Below are 17,562 nucleotides of genomic sequence, written 5' to 3' on the forward strand. Positions count from 1 at the left end.
TATAAACAACTTGGTTCGGTACTATTTTATGTGCTAATAAGAAATGTATAATAGAATAATTTAAAAACAAAAAGCCTTTATATCTAATCCGTTAAAAGAATGTAATTATATAGTATCGACAGAAATGGAAAACAGAATTCCTTCTAAATATTTTACCTTGACTGATACTCTTTTTGAAAAAAATGATTTTATATAATTTAAAAATAACAATTAATGTATCAAAAGAAAAAGACAAGTTTATTTATCTTAAAAATAATCAACTGCAGGTAATTATTAAAAATGCATTATAAAAAAAAGGTGGGCAAGTGGGTATTGCTCTGTTGTATAGTATAGAGATGGAGAGTAGGTCACTATAATGGATGTGTTAAATTTGAATGCAATGATAAGTATCATTGTATACGAAAAAAGATTCTGAACGGAGATGATTTGTTAGTCTTGGATAATTAGTAGGATATATTATATTATTAATTATATTTTAATTGTAATATTATATATCGTTATTTTACTCGATTTCGTAAAAAAATAAATTTCATACGCTCATAACATTTTTTCTATATTGCCGCGGGAGTTTTTTTCACCTTAGATATAAATTACAAAAATTTTATGAATTTTATAAATTTTTTCAAAATTTCTTGCAAATATTCGCGATTTTGACATATTTTTTAATCATTTGAAATTGTAATGCTTATAAACAAAAATTGAGACTAACGATTTTTGTTTTTTTTTTACTATATTAAGAACAACTTATAATAAACCTTGTATTCAATTTTAAAGATTTTTTGGAAAATCAAATTTTTTTATCGACATTTCAAGAAAAAAAATTTAGAAAAATCAAAAATTTCAATGGCCTATAAATAAATAATAAAAATTCTAAAAATTTGAAAATTTAATCGTAAATAGATAACGTTATTATAAACATTTTGTGAAAATTTCAAGTATTTAAAATAATTTGTTTTTGTGTTACAGCATAATCAAAAAATCAATTTTGTTGAAAAGTATACTTATAACTATAGTTATGCGTAAAAATTCCAATTTTTCCGTTACTTTTTCAGGGTTTTTCCTGACGCTTTTGAATACTAGTGGAATTTTTTTACTTTTGACCCCCTCAAAGTACTAACTAGATTAAATTAACTTTTAAAAAAGAGACTGAAGTCAAAAATCAAAGCACTATTACTACTCTAAAACGTGATGACAACTACAAAAATAAAAACACACATCATTGTAAAATCAATACATTCATCATCCCGTTCAGAATCTAAAATAAAGAAAATGATATTAAATTAGTTGTTAATAAAATTTTGAGTGTTTCAGAATTTTTTTCATTCCCTATATCTTCAATAATCATTGGCTGATATTTACTAGATCTCAATTTAGTATCTGAAAGTTTTACTGTATCTATTACTGATGTCTGATATTAAGTATATACATTTTTTGTAGTAGGTATAGGGTTAGGTAAAGCAATCATGACTGTACTAAGTCATCCATTGCATGAAACAATTAATAATGAGTAGTTATCTATAAATGTAAATATGTGTTGTAGATATATTATGACTTTTTATGTAATTTTATATTTGTGATTATTTATTTTTAATATTGTATTACATATTCATGTTATTTTTTGTATTGTTTTATTATTCTCTAGTACCTTTGTATTTCTTTGATAAATAATAAATTATTGTTTTTTTTATGTATTTTACACGTGTAACATAAAATAAGTTAAATCTTATTGTTGTCAAAGTTTAATTGAATTGCAATATTACGTAAAGATCTTGGATAACATAGCATTATTATTTTATAATCAATATCACGTGGATATTAAGTTATTATATGTATGTGATAGTACTATGAAATATCACAAAATATTTTTCTGTAATATTACAGTAATGATATATTGCGACATTTATAAAATATTTGCCCATAATATTGAATAAATATGATTTTTTAATATTGTTGAGATATTTGGTGGCAACAGAAATATAATGGTTTTTGAATGTCAGCAAAAACAAGCATTAACAATCGCAGCAATATGTATGTTATATTAAATTAACAAATTTGGTGATATTACGTGTTGCAGTGAAATATTACATACATATAAAATAAATATAATATTGCACAGTGGGATGTATATGTCTATTACATTTTCGAATTTTCTTATTTACTATATAAAATAAAATAAAATATTATATTTAATATTTTAATCAATTATTTAAAAAAAAATTGAAGAGAGGTAGCAATTTTGTAGAGTTCATTTTTCTGAAAATATTAAAGTTTCAACATGTTAATTTCATTAATCTCCCGATATTTTTGATTTTTTTCTAGTTTCACACTGAAAGCGTTCGCTAGCTGTACGAGTACACAGGTCACATGTTTAATACAATATCACCATCATATTAAATAATTCGCAGTTTACAACAAAATATCAAAAATTGTTCAATGTCAAGATATTGTATTTAATTTCAAGCATTTCTATCAAGCATATAACTTTTAATCGGCATTAATAAAAAAAAAAAATATGTATAAAAAAATTAAGATATGCATATACAAGAGCAAAAAAATAGTTGAAAATTTTATTGAAAATAGAAAGATATATTATAAACATTTGGTGAAAATATTAAGTATCTACTGTTTTTCGATTTTAAGTTAAATTAAAAATACAAACATTTTTTTTTTCTAATTATAAAAATAAATATTGGGAATTTTTAAATACAAACAAGATTCAATTTGATAACCACCCCATTTTTGTAAATCGAACCATTTTATTAACAACTTTTCATACTCGTACAAAAAAAAAATACATCATAATAAAAAAATTGCGCCTATGTATGTAATAACCCAACCTGAATAGAAGTATTTTTTTTTTATACCCGAGTATCTGACGTAAGTTAAGTTACTAAAATAAACACTAATAACAATGTGTTCATGTTTCAACGTACGTTTGACGATATCGATTAAATTAGCGGTTTTAATCCTGTAATCACATTATCACAGCTTAGATAATTTATCAAAAATCTAAATTTTAACCAATTAGCTATTACATATTACCTTACCAACATGGTTACATAATAATATGTAATGTTATAATATATTATGGGTAGGTGATGTATACTTTTTAAACTGGATAACTATATGTTCGTATAGATATATTGATGTTAATTATAAGTAGGGCTCGGAAGTTGATGCATTTTGCATTTTTTTTGGAACTTTTTAGACGATGCTCTCCTGGCCACAAATGTGTTTCATTAGTATGTAAATCTGAACAACTAATTTTTATTTTGCATTTTTTGGTGTTTATTACTTTTTAAGTCATTTTTTGACATTTTTAGTCATTTTTACTGATTTTACTCTAGTCACTTCATATCATTATGCCGATAACTTACTTAGAACTTTGAAATTACCACGGACTAAGTCACTAAGATTAGTACCTATCCGAATTTATCGCACCGATTGCAGTCGTCGTTGTCGTGTTGTAGTGAATATTATATACTTATCTAAATTTTATTATTTGTTTGTAATATTTTCGAAATGTCGAACAATTTTTTATTTAATTTTTAAGGACATATTTTGTAATTCTTATGTCATATTTTGAGTAATTTGTAAGCTTTGATAAATGTATATAGAATTTTATAGCAAAATAGAGTACAATTAAAAAAAAATATATATATTTTTATTAATTTAAAACAAATATTTATAATATTTTGAGGTCATTTAAGGCAGCTGCCTCCTCTGTGAGATTTTTCGCTTCCCAAAGATCTTATAATATACATTAATACCTACCAATTTTTGATAATATTTAAATAATAATAGTTTCAAATGTTCAATATTAGTATACTGGTATCTATGATGCTATTTGAAAATTGTAAATATTAAATAATATTAACACATTCGAGACGAATCACGCGCGAGGCGCGTGATACAACTATGTACAATGGAGACGGAACATTTTCGCTCCTTTTTTCCCCTGGAGACGAACAGTTTTTACCAATTTTCGTACAATTATTATGCTTTTGCATTTTAATAAACTTTTATGGTTTTTTCACTATAATATAGTAAAAATGTTGTAGTTTTTAAAAAAAAAAAAATAATTTTCATAACTTAAATACTTCATATTTTTCTTACCGGTCAAAACACGATCAAAAATGACAAAAAAAAAAAGTCGACCGATTTTTTTTTAATATAAAACTTCAAAAATAACATTTTTCTTTATTCATAAATTCAAAATAAATAACATAATTTAGTTATTACCAAAAAACTTAAATATAAAAACAAATTTATAAAAAATAATCTTAATATTCATACTACTTCAGGATTCATGTGTAGTATAAAACAAGTTAAAAAAAAATAATAAAATTACTGAAAATTCCTATATAAAATGTGTTAATACTAATAATGATTTTTAATTTACAACCAATAATTATTTATAGTGTGATATTTTTCAAAACAATCCTCAATACATAACGGTGTATCACACTGTTTGCAATAAAACGAAGTTTCTTTTCTTCCTCTTTTGCCACTTATATATTTTATTTTATCGGCACAAACTTTACAGACTCTTCTTGGATTTTGCTTTGATGCTGTTGATGGTATACGTGCAATAAAATGTCGTCCTGACAGCCGATTTGTAACCGTATCATTATAGTTGTCTTGATTATAGCCACTTTTTTCTGCCAGTTGTAAGCCCAAATTAATTATAAATGTCCTTAATGTTATTTTTTTGTGTTGGTTTACTCTGTTCTTCAATATGTAACTATTTACAACTGTTACCATAAATAAATGAAAGAACATTTTTTTCCACCATTTTAAACTTTTTCTCTGAAATGGATAATATGAAACCATTTGATCTCCGTGATCAACACCTGTTTTGTTTATATTGTAGTCAATAATAGAATTAGGTTTAAACTTAAGAAGTTCACCAGTTTTAGATCTAACTGAGACTTGTTTCATATCTGCTGAATGAGCTGTTGATAACATCAACACGTCTCTTGTATCTCTCCATTTGATACATACCAAAGGACCTTGTTTCGAATATGTCATTTCACCTTTTTGTAATTTTTCCTTTACTACTTCTTTAGGTAGTCCTTTACGGTTAGACATAACCGTACCTACACCATTTGTATTTTTTTTCCAAAGAGCATTTAGAAGTGCTGGGCTTGTATAAAATCTATCCATGTACACAGTGTGACCTTTATAATAATACTCTTCTAAAAGTCTATCAAACAAAGCAATTATCGAATTATCTTTTTGATTTTTACCAGAATAAATTTCAAATTTTAAAGTATATCCTGTAAGAGGATCTGATAGAATATATAATTTCATACCGTATTTATGTGGTTTATTTTTCATATAAACTCTGAAATGTATACGACCTCTAAATGGACACATACCTTCGTCAATAGTCAAATTTTGACCAGGTTGATATGACTCAACTGTTTTTTTATTGATTAAATCAATATAAGGACGGATTTTAAATAAACTGTCATGATTTTCTTTACCTCTTGAAATATAATTTGCATTATTATTCAAATGCAACATTGAAAAAATCGATGAGAAACGATCTCTAGTCATTAGCTTTGACGCAAATGTGCTATGAATAAATGCATTCTTCGACCAAAAGTCTTTGATATGTGGTTTTGGTATTATAGACATATGAAGAATGATTGAAAAAAAACTATATATTTCAGAAATATTAACTGGTTTCCATTTATGCCAAATAGAATTTTGTTTCAGCATATTTTTTCGTCGAAGAGATCGAATAATCGAGTATGCATACCTATTAGTTTCTTTTTTTATTAATTTAATTAAATTATCTGGGAAAAAAATACTAAAAAACTCTATTTCAGTTGATTTACCAAGTACTTCATCTGAGACACCTGACATTGACGTAAATACGTGAGGTTGAGGTTCAGGATTTACTCTTTCCCATTCACATATAACAGGTTCTGTACTTTCAATTGAACGTCTTTCTATATCTCTATTTGTTAAAAAAGGTTCATTATTATCATGATTTTGTATAAAATTTTCATGTTGAATTTCGTCTATGGTGTCATCAAAACCCCATTCCTCAGCTATATTGTCATAATTACTCTCAATATTTTCTATTGGTACTTCATTCATATTTTGCCTTCTATTATCAGTAATTGGAACAGTTAAATCATTATCAATATTGTCAACCATTTCAACAAGATTTTCAAAAAGATTTGCACATTCATTTTCAAATGCAACCGGTAACAAATTCGTATAAACAGCTTCACACGTGTCCTCGTCAGAACTATTATTATCAACATTATCATCTTCTCTATCAGATCCACTATCATCCATAAATTCATCTAACATACGACTTATGTCTTGGTCGTTAATTTTTTTAGACATTTTTCAGTGTAAAAATAATAAAATATTAAACGTAAATTATTTACTAATCACGCTCTGAATAAAAATCAAATGTATACAGCGTCTATTTTATTTTAATAATAATTCGATAACAAGACAATATTATGACGTATAATACGTAATATGCGTGTCTATACACATAAAATTATATAAATAAAATAGTATTACCATTTAGGAACAAACTCCGTCAACAAACTCCGTCAAGCCGACACACGACAGCCCAAGAAAATGAAAAATATTATTTTGATAAAATTATTAATTGAAAACAACTATTATTAACAGCCAATAGGCGATTCGAATCAAATTCCAGAGACGCTCCACGTGGAGCAAATAATTTATTCTTTTTATATAAAAAATCTTTACGATATTACTTATCGATTGATTGTCGTATGAAAACAATGGTGTGAGTATATGATTTTATATCGATTTTTAAAATTCGATAGTAGACACAACGCGCGAGACGCGTGATTCGTCTTTTATAAGTAAAATATTGTAACGCGCCAGATACGTTACGCGTCTCAAACGTAACTTTTAGATTATGACGGACCGTCTCGAATGTGTTAAAATCTACAATTAGTGTGACGTCACACACGTTAGCAATCCTTATCAAAATTTAATTTTGTTTCTAAACAAAATAAAATATACATTTTAAATTTATGATGAAGTAATAGACATTTTTAAAACACTAGAACCTACCACTAAACGACGTATATGGAACTTTAATATAACATAATGTTACCTATTTTAAAAGTTATTCAAATTATGTTTTCTTATTTATTAATTTTTTTTATTGTGTATTCTTAATTATTTATTATTATGTCTTGATCGTTAAATATATTATTATTATTAAAAAAGACTTATTGAAAACTCTTTTGGTTATTTTAAAACACTTAACCATATAGAATAATACTATGGTTTAATAGAAACATAATCTTGATTTTGTGTGAGGATTTATTCAAATTATCGTTGCCTCACATCAAGGTCTTAGCTGTGAAAAATCGGGGGGAGGGGTTTGGAGTCTGGACCTCTTTAGCTAAGGTATTGCCTCCCCTGCTAAGAAGACCTGTGCACGCTTATGATTAGGTAATGGTTAGTTTTCTAGGCATTCAAAAAGACTTTGATTACTTAAGTCGTAAATCATGAGTTATTGTTGAAAATTCTTGAATTTGAATTTGTGGAGTTCCTTATAACTAGAACGCGGATTTTAAAGCACTAAAAAGTATCAAAATATAACATAAATATGCAGTCAAAATCTCAAAAATATGTAACAAATATGCAAATATGCGGAAATATGCAATTATTTACACGACAAATGTTTACAATATTAATATAATTATTAATATTGGTAATTATATTTAAGTATTGTAAAAAAAAAGTATTATAAATTTATATTTTATACATTTTATTTATTATTAAAATGAATAACCCATATTAATATATTATGCATTTCTTCAGTAAAGCTGTGACGTTTTCTGTCAACATATTTTTAAATTCAGAGAACGATCGTTTAAGACGTCAATCGAAGTGGTTGTGGCGTATTTGAAATAACTATATATTCTCGTAATTAAATAGTAATAGACAATAGTGATAGCTTAAATTTTTTCTTTTATTTTATCAATTATTGAAAATAAATGTTTTCATTTAATGTCATATTATGAGTTTCTAGTTTCTTTATTGCTATCACTAAAAATTAAAAATGAATGTACATAAAATTCTTGTTGTTAAAAAATTTTAAAATGTGCAATGTTTTTGCTAAGGCTTGATAATTTAACACAAAGTTCCTTATAAAAGTAGTTCATAATGAAAATAAAAAAAAATCTAATAAATATTTAAACATATAATGTTTTTATACAGACATTAGACATGTTATTAAGTTCAAATTTGGATGAAATTGCATTTTTTTTTTTTTACAGTTTATATACAATAAGGATTTATGTTAACAATTTATGTTTTTATTTTGAATTTTTTCTAAGGAGAAGCCCTCCCTCCATTAGAAACACTTGTACTTTAGATATTTCAACTAGATTTAACGTTATTCATTATTATTTATAATAGGTACTTCAAAAATATTTTATTCGTGGGAACTTAAAAACTTGTACGTGTATTATTAATTATTATATTTTATACACAAAATAACATTTATCATATGAGTATACATGTAATTTGAATCACAACAATCTATAATATAAATAAACACCTACTATTTCAATGATAAATATAGAAAAAAATAATTAAACCTGTAATAAACTAATAGTAAAATGAATAACTATATAGCAATATAAAAAAAACATATTATGAAACGTTCTTCGTGATAGGCTGACAGATCGTTTCTTTTTAGAATCATTTTTCGTAAATATGATGTAATATATCAGTTATGTGATGACTTGAAATTGTTCAGAGGCTGTACTATAATATTACACCACCAACTCAACCACCCAAAAGCTAATCAAGATGTATATTTTTTTTAATTACCTATCGTAGTTGGTATTAAATTATTATTCATTGGCTATTGTCCGCCCGTCCATCACCCCTATAAAAATCGTAAAGGCGGACTTTTCACGATTATCCCTTCGCCACGCCACTGATGCATAGTCGATTATTAATGACATTAATATTTTAACAGTGAAGGTATTTAAGTAATTAAATATCCACTATTCGACATTAAACAATCAAATATAATAGAATAAATAATAAATATGCTTATATGCGTTACTCCTGTTGATCGTTTTATGGTTTTCTGACTTTCTGTTGTTAAATCGTTGTAAAGCAATAAAGTTTTTCTTCTTTTATTTGTTAAACAATTTAATTCGGTAATTACATATTTTTAACTATCTTAATAATACAGTCAAAATCTACTTGGTGATAAATCCTGGTGTTTTAAGTAACAATCTATATAATGTTTGATGAAAACACTTATAAGATTAGTTTAGGATAAGTAGTTGTAATTTGTTAAGTGTCGACTTCACCTGATACCTTGATCGATAAATTCTAATAAAGATGTATTTGAAAAGCTACATTGTAACAAATAACACTCAATTACTCTTTATGGTCGTTATTTATCAGACATCTGTCTAAAGTGTTTGTATATAAAGATTTGCTTAACTTAATTCCCTGTTAACATTACGCGTATTACACCTATCTAATATCTTAAATAGCGTCAAACGAACAGGTGCAACATGCATAGATCGATGCCATTAATTCATCGAGCTTTATTCTTTAAGTAACTAATAAGTAAATGTGTTAAAGAATATATTTATGTTTATCTGTGCGTGAATTGACATATTATTTTATGGTCCATAAAAACGTAATGTTTTTATTATGTAAGTATACCTATTATTTCTATAAAATATATTGTCAAATGACATTTTTTGATCATTATAATATTTTTTAATTATACCTATATATTATTATTATATAATCATTTTAAAATCATGAAACATTAGACTTTTATTATGTATTATGTGTACAACTTATTCAGAAATAATTCAAAGAGATTACGACATGACTACACGAGTCTTATAATACGGTTTTAGAGCATACCGTAGACATATATTGTCATTTGACTCTTATTAGATACTCGTTATTATACTTATTGCTCATTACGAAATGGATAATATTCTATTTATCGCAATTAAAAAAAAAATAAAATAAAGAGAGTTCATTAAACGCAGTTAAATAATTTAAAAAATATAAATCAAGTAGATTAAAGTAGAAAGTTTAAAATTAAATTGAATGTTTCGATTAAAATAATAAATGTTTAAATGTATAGTTCGATCTTGAATGGAAGAATATATATTATATATGTATATTTATACTAAATTATAACAATAGAATAACAATATAACATAATATGTATTTTTAAGATAATAATAATTAGTAATTAAAAATAACTAAATAAAAAAATCTTTTGACAAGATACGAATAATATTATTCTTTATAACATAAATATTATATCCAATACGATACCTTAATTTCAATAGTGAAATGGTAATGATTAAAATATGGCGATACCTATAGGTTTTTACTTTATTCTACTACACGTGTTTAAGAGATAAACGTTGTTTTATTGATGCAGAGTACCTACTGTATAAACGTATTTTTCTAATCCAAAACATACTATTATTTAAATTGTTCGAAAATGTTATAAACCAATTTTGATTAGTTTTTATACCATACATGAAGTATCTAACCTTTTAGTAATCAAAAAATGTAATAATTATTATTATGTGTTTAATAATTTAAACACATTCTTTAGATCAACCTATACGTTAGTTAACTGTTTAACAATATAATTGTTGTTTATTTCTGTGACTTTAATGTAAAATTAACTTTTTTATAGAAACATCACGTTTTGGTGCATAAACGAAAAATTAAATAGCATCTATTTATATGTTTTGATTGAAAATAATTATAAATACTATAATATAAGATAATAATAATAATAATAAAATTAAAGTTTTGAGAGTATTCATTAAAATCACGATAATTTAAAAATATTAATGTAGTCAAAAATTCATCAAATTTTCAATTTGAATATCTATAATAATACAATTAAAAATGTAATATAAGGTTTCTCATAAGCTAAACATCAATGCGGTATGAATGGTATGATATAAGATATTATAATAACTAATAACAATTAAACACGTCACTCTGGAATGCCCCAAGTTCATCTGCTCCAAACAAATTCTCGGAAACCCACAAACAATGCAACAAGCACTTGGAGAAGAGAACACCAAAAACATATATAATTTTTTCAAAAACATAGGCTTAGAAAAACTGATTTAGGAAAATTATTACTAATTAAATAGTTAAATGTACATATTTTATATCTTACAAACTCCCTCTATTGTTAAACATAATGTATCCCCACAGTTGTAAGACTAATATCTAATATCACTATTATTTTATAATTTTTTACAGGCTAATAACCTCAGAAGTTGAAGCCTTATTTAAATAAAAAAAAAAAATAAAAATAACTAATAAGCTTCAATACGTATATATTTTATGTAGGTACACTATATAACCATTGATTATATAATATTATAATATAACTATTAGGTGATATTATTAATTAATAATTTGTCTGTATTTTATTATATTTTTTCTTTTTACATTGAAATGTTTCTGCTACTAAATGTCCATTGGTCCTTTGTTCGTGTAATAAATGTATAATCAACATAATAGTCTAATTAATCATTTTTTAATAAATATTTTCAAACATGGCTAACACGTGAAATAATATAGATTTCTGAGTAATTATTTACACATTTATTAATTAGTATTATTTTTCCAATAAGAAGGCACTTTATTTTTTATTTTATTATTATTTCTTAAAACATGATTTCAAATTTCAATTGAACATTAAATACGATCAGAAGTTATTTTTTTTAAATATATTATGCCTTAATAAAAAAATAAATAAAATTCTATAAAATTATTAGTTTATTTAATATTATATGTAAGTGTGCATGCATATTTCGAATAAATAATGTACTTGAAGTGTAAAAATAACTAATAATAATTATTACTAATTAATATTTTTTATAGTAATTAATTTTTCTCTTTGTAATTGAAAATTGTATAGTAGGTATTTCAATCTAATAAAAATATTGATTTTTAAATAAACGCAAAAAATGTTTTATTATATTACTGAAGTCGTAAATACATTAACAGTATATTTTTTGATAAGTATTTTCAATTCTTTAGAAGTGGGTAATATATTTTATTATTTTTAACGTTTTGGATATCAACGAAAAAAATATTTATCATTGTAATTTAACTCCATAATTATTGTTAATTTAAAAATTATATTAGTCTTATATTTTCATTAATGTTTACTAATAAACAAGTAATTTTACGCCTGTGTTAAATGGTAAGTATTGGTTAGTATATTGATAAAAACTTTAATTCATATTAGGTAATGAAAGTAGAATGATGTTGATTTTTACATGGTAACTATATACATTAGGTACAACGCAAACTTGTATTTAATATGATTCCAAGTTTAAACTTTTTAATTAAGATAAATGATTATTATTATTAGGTATACTAATCCCTAATATAAACCCAATTGTAATCATAATATTATATTGTTTATATCATTGGGTATGTCACATATAATATTGAATATAAATGGAATTATAGTACTTATATCAATTATATGTGTATTTAATTGATTTAATGATTAATCAGATAAAAAAAAGAAGACACTTCATTTACAAAAATAAATAATTCAATGATTTTTAACTGTCTAATCGTGTTTAATGTTTAAAGCTGGCTATATCATAAGATTTCAGTCAACAAACTAAAATAAGTGTTATGTGGGAATATGAGCGTCTTTAATTTACTATTATTTATAGCAGTATAGGTATTTTAATGTCATCAACTAGGATGTTTAAATTTATAATAATCATATAAATGAATATTTTCTGTTCATTTTATACTAAACGAAACCAGAGAAATCGTTACATATAAGTTGTACGCAAATAACACAACTTCGAAACCATAAAACTTAACGTGTAATTTGATATACAAAATCAATAGTAAACATTCGTAAATATACGTAATATACCCATTTGAATAAAACATAATTCTCGAAAAATAAAATATAAACATATTATATGCATATATTTATATAATATAAATGTCCCGGTATGGCCATTGTTATTATTATTATTATTTGAGACTTTTAACTTAATCATAAGTATCTCGTGAGGGTGTAGGTGGTGGGGTGAAGAGATGTTATGTAGGTATAGGATATTAAGTTGCAATATTGTATTTGTACAAACTATACATACATACGTAATTATTAATAGATGAAATTAAAAAACAAAAATAGTAGGTAAACTATGTAGTGGGTTCGTCTTCACGTCATTCAGTTGATCAATAACGTATGTGTACAGTTCCAGATAGTTTTACATTTTAAACTTATTAGAATAAATTCACAGGGATACTTGTCATCTATATATCTCTATCGACTCTATTCCTATAAATATATATTAGATTTTGGAGATGAATAGAATTATTATATCAAACATATTAAAATAGGTATTTGTTGCCATGATATTTTACTTTCCTATTGTGCTCCGTACGTTTATAATGTAGGCTTGGTATTATAAAACTAGTTATAACATTCATATGTTAAACCATTCATTTATTATGATAATTTTATTTTTTTTTTTATAAAACATTTAACCAACTATTGGTCACTGTTGTAGATATAAATCTATCTTTATGGTCACAATAATTACCTACTATACATTGTATAATTAAAATTGAAATATACACTTTAAACATCTTGGAAAAATATACGATTTTTCTTGATAGAAAATCAGTTAAAAATCTAAAAAATTTAAAATTTAATTATAATAAAAGATTATAAGTATTTTTGTTTTATTATAATTTTTAAAAACCCTAAAAATAGTCAAAATTATTTTCATCACATGATTTGCATACATTTTTATCAAATTAAAAAATCAGTAAAAAAGGGCATAAATAATAAATAGAAAATAAATAAAGTATTTAGTATTTTTCTTTGGAAGAAGCTAAGACAAGTTAGACTTATATAACGTTATATAAGCGTTTTTTAGAATTAATAAATACGGTATATATTAAAATATTATATTATGCAAGTAATTATATCTACATTATTATAATATATTAAGTGATGTTAAATATCTAATTTTTTTTTTAATACCTATTTGAATAAATGTAACATGAACAATTACTTGTATTTCAATTTTATAATCAACTTTCAGGTTTACAAGGTTTACTTCAGATTGATTACGGTTAATTAACGCTCACATTAGCTTTTTAAATACAACGATTTAACGCACTTTTGAAAAATATTTTGATTTTCATTCATAATTTTGTGTTACATGGTTGAGTAACAAATAAATTTACACACGTAAAGAAGTTTGATCTTGGTTTTCTTGCAGTCGATATGTAAATGCGAATGCGTGTATTCAGTTATAATATTATAAATTATAAATTTTCTTGGAACGGTTTAAACTCGAATATCTTCAACATTTGATTTAAAATGAATACAACTTTTCATTTTAATAAATTAAATGTCAGAGCTCGAAAATAAATAAATTACATTGTAACCACGAAGGTATCTAGAGAAGTCAGAAATGTGATATAGCCCTTTATTATGGCCATTCAAGGATATTTTTATTCGCATAATTTAGGCTTCGAGATCACAAAATAAATAAAACAAAATCTTTTAAAATAAAATTTTCGAAGAAACAATAAAATATATCAATATAATCTTATATTAAAGCTATTTTCGTATTTGGTCCGTACAATCAGCTAATAAAAAATGTTTTTTCGAAAATCGGTACCTAATAGATAAAATTAAAAAAACGTTTATACAAGTATTGATTTACTGTATTGTAATGTACTAGTAATATTAACGAACAATGATATCCGATACATGAGATATTTGGAAAAACAAAGTGTGAACGAAATTCAAGACATATAGGTAATAAAATATATACATATATTTATATATTATGTATGTAGGTAATTCAATGAGAAACTATTCGTCTATTCCTTATCATCGACTAACGCCTATTAACTAACTATAAAGACTTTTATTATTCTGACGTAAAAAAATATCAAAAATAAAAAAATAAAAATTTGAAAACGGTGTTGTTCTTAAGCCGTTACATCGCTTCAAATCAGTTTTTTTTTAAACTTTTAAATGACCAATTAAATATTTATTATTAATTAAATGTTTTATTTTTATTAACTTTTTTTTTAACTTTGAACCTATTTAAATATTTAAATTATAATTACTTAAATTGTTTAAAATGTTTGAAATCAATTATGAAATAGAACAAAATTCTAAACTTATACCTATAGATATTTGAAATTAAAATTTGGATAAAATTACGATGATGTTATTTATTTTGTTATATTTAAAAAAAAAACCGTCGGAGGTTATTGTGATAAACATTAATTTAAATGTATAGTTTGCGTTTATTTTTGTAAGGGAACAGTCCAAATTTTTTAACTTTATTGACGAGACAGTATTTGAGAAAAAATATTAATCTTATATGACGTATATCTTAACATATTTTTAAAAAAAAAAAAATTATTATTTGTTATTAAATAACCATTAGATGTTTTTATTTACATTATATAAGGATAATAATTAAGATAATTGTTCGACAGCAAATTTAATCAGATTACTTTTTTTAATGATTGTGTAGGTATTAAAATTTGATTAATGAATGTAATCTATGGATGTAGGTATATAGGTATTCTCGATTTTATAAACATGTTAAAAATTGTTACGATATTACACACAAAAAAAATAAATAAAAATAAAAACAATTATAAATACATATTATAAGAATCTACTGCCGATTATAAAATTATCGTCTGAATAATGAAAAATCATGGCAAAAGTTTTTAAGATTATAATAAAATGTGATACATAATAATTACCTCTGAAATGCCGCGAGATGATGTATCCGTATACCGACAAGACTTCTTTTGAGCAAACGTAAAAGAATAATGTCCACAACTACTGTCTGCCGGCTATAACGATACCCACCGTTGGGAGCTTAGCGCATGCCTTTTTTTTAGCGCTCTCGTTGGCGTACAGCTTGTTTGTAGGAGTGTATCTACCGGTATTGGGTTTCAACGTCGTGATAACTATAATAATTAAATGCCACAGTTAAATTTTTGACATATCGGAGGTTTGGACATAACAAGGATTTATTTTAACAAGTCATTGTCAGAATAAAAGTAGTACGACCGTACTTAAAATACTTTTTGCATAATTGCTATGGACGTATAATGATTTATAATAACTAAGATATTATACTGAAATAATTGCATTATATTTGAATTCTATTTTAAGCTATATACGAAAAGTAAATAAAAAAATACTAAATTATAAACAATATACCAATATAAGTAAATAAAATATTATTGTTATACTAAATACCTATGTATATAACATTATATATGATAATAGTAATATACTATATGTATATAAGTTTGCATTATTTTTATTAATTTTTTAAAATGCGTTGTAATATAATATTTTTTGTTTAATCACCAATAATTTAAACATTTAAAACTTAAATGTATATAAAACAAATAATCTATAGGTAAGTACAATAAGAACATTATGTAAGAAATATAATTAAAATATTTGGAAAATATAAATTAAAAACAAGTGAAGACACTCTGATATTAGTAAATATTGAATATAACTCGTCATTAAGTACCGTAACTACAATTTTTAAAAATTGAATTAATGATTAATCATTGCATAAAAAAAAAGAAATCCGAACATCAGCCTAAAATAAGGACAATTTATAATGCATTTATTTATATTTTATATTGCTATTGGTAATTCATTTTTGTATTTGTAATCAATAATTCGGTATGATCCAATAGTATTATAAAGTAATTTTTATAAAAAATATTAACATTATAATATTATTAGCTGTTTTATTCAATTTTAAGTCAATACCAATAAATGTGCTGTTCTATCGTAAGCGTATATTTGTAGTATTTGTACATATAATATTGTATGTATAGTATAACATTTTTTGTCAACATTCATTATAATATATATTATATGATTTATATGACGTTAGATTATAAATAAATTCAAAAATAATACTGCACCAGGCTCTGATGAAGTATTAGTAAAAACTCTGAATTCTAGAGCAAAATAATTATCAATCTTTTAGTCTATATTTATAACTTCAGTAAATCGAAGTGTTAAGATTTAAACTAGCCATAATTAAAAGTCTATTTAAAAATAGTAACTGTACAAGTATTAGTAATAACTAATATAAATTTATAGACTAATATCTAGTCTAAGTAATTTGGCGAAAATACTAAAAAAAAAAAAAAATAGTAATAAGTAGACTAATACAATATTTAGAAAAAAATAATACTAGTTTGATTTCAGACCTAATTTGGGATCTGCATTATACAGTGTTAAAAATGTATTTAAAATGATACTCTTATTGATACTGGTATAATCTTAAATCTTAATTAAAATTCGTATGGATTTTGTTGAAGCCTTTAATACAGTGATCATGTTGATCTGGTTAATACATAAATTATCAAATGTTGGTATACAAATTTCAAGTTGAAATTGATTCATAAGTTAATTACTGGCGGTATACCATAAGGTAGTGTTAA

The 17,562-nt window shown here is 24.0% G+C and overlaps 1 protein-coding gene across 1 annotated transcript in view; it reads right to left on the bottom strand.

Annotated features, from left to right (window-relative positions):
* The window catches only part of LOC132927493 (histidine decarboxylase), a 33,790-nt gene extending 17,892 nt beyond the window's left edge, over nt 1–15,898 (bottom strand). The window contains exon 1 of the mRNA XM_060992031.1: nt 15,841–15,898. The gene's annotated coding sequence lies outside the window, so the exon portion shown is untranslated. The remainder of the gene's footprint in view (nt 1–15,840) is intronic.
* Nucleotides 15,899–17,562: the final 1,664 nt, after the last annotated feature.

The sequence above is a fragment of the Rhopalosiphum padi genome, chromosome 3, assembly GCF_020882245.1.
Source record: "Rhopalosiphum padi isolate XX-2018 chromosome 3, ASM2088224v1, whole genome shotgun sequence".
NCBI lineage: Eukaryota > Metazoa > Arthropoda > Insecta > Hemiptera > Aphididae > Rhopalosiphum > Rhopalosiphum padi.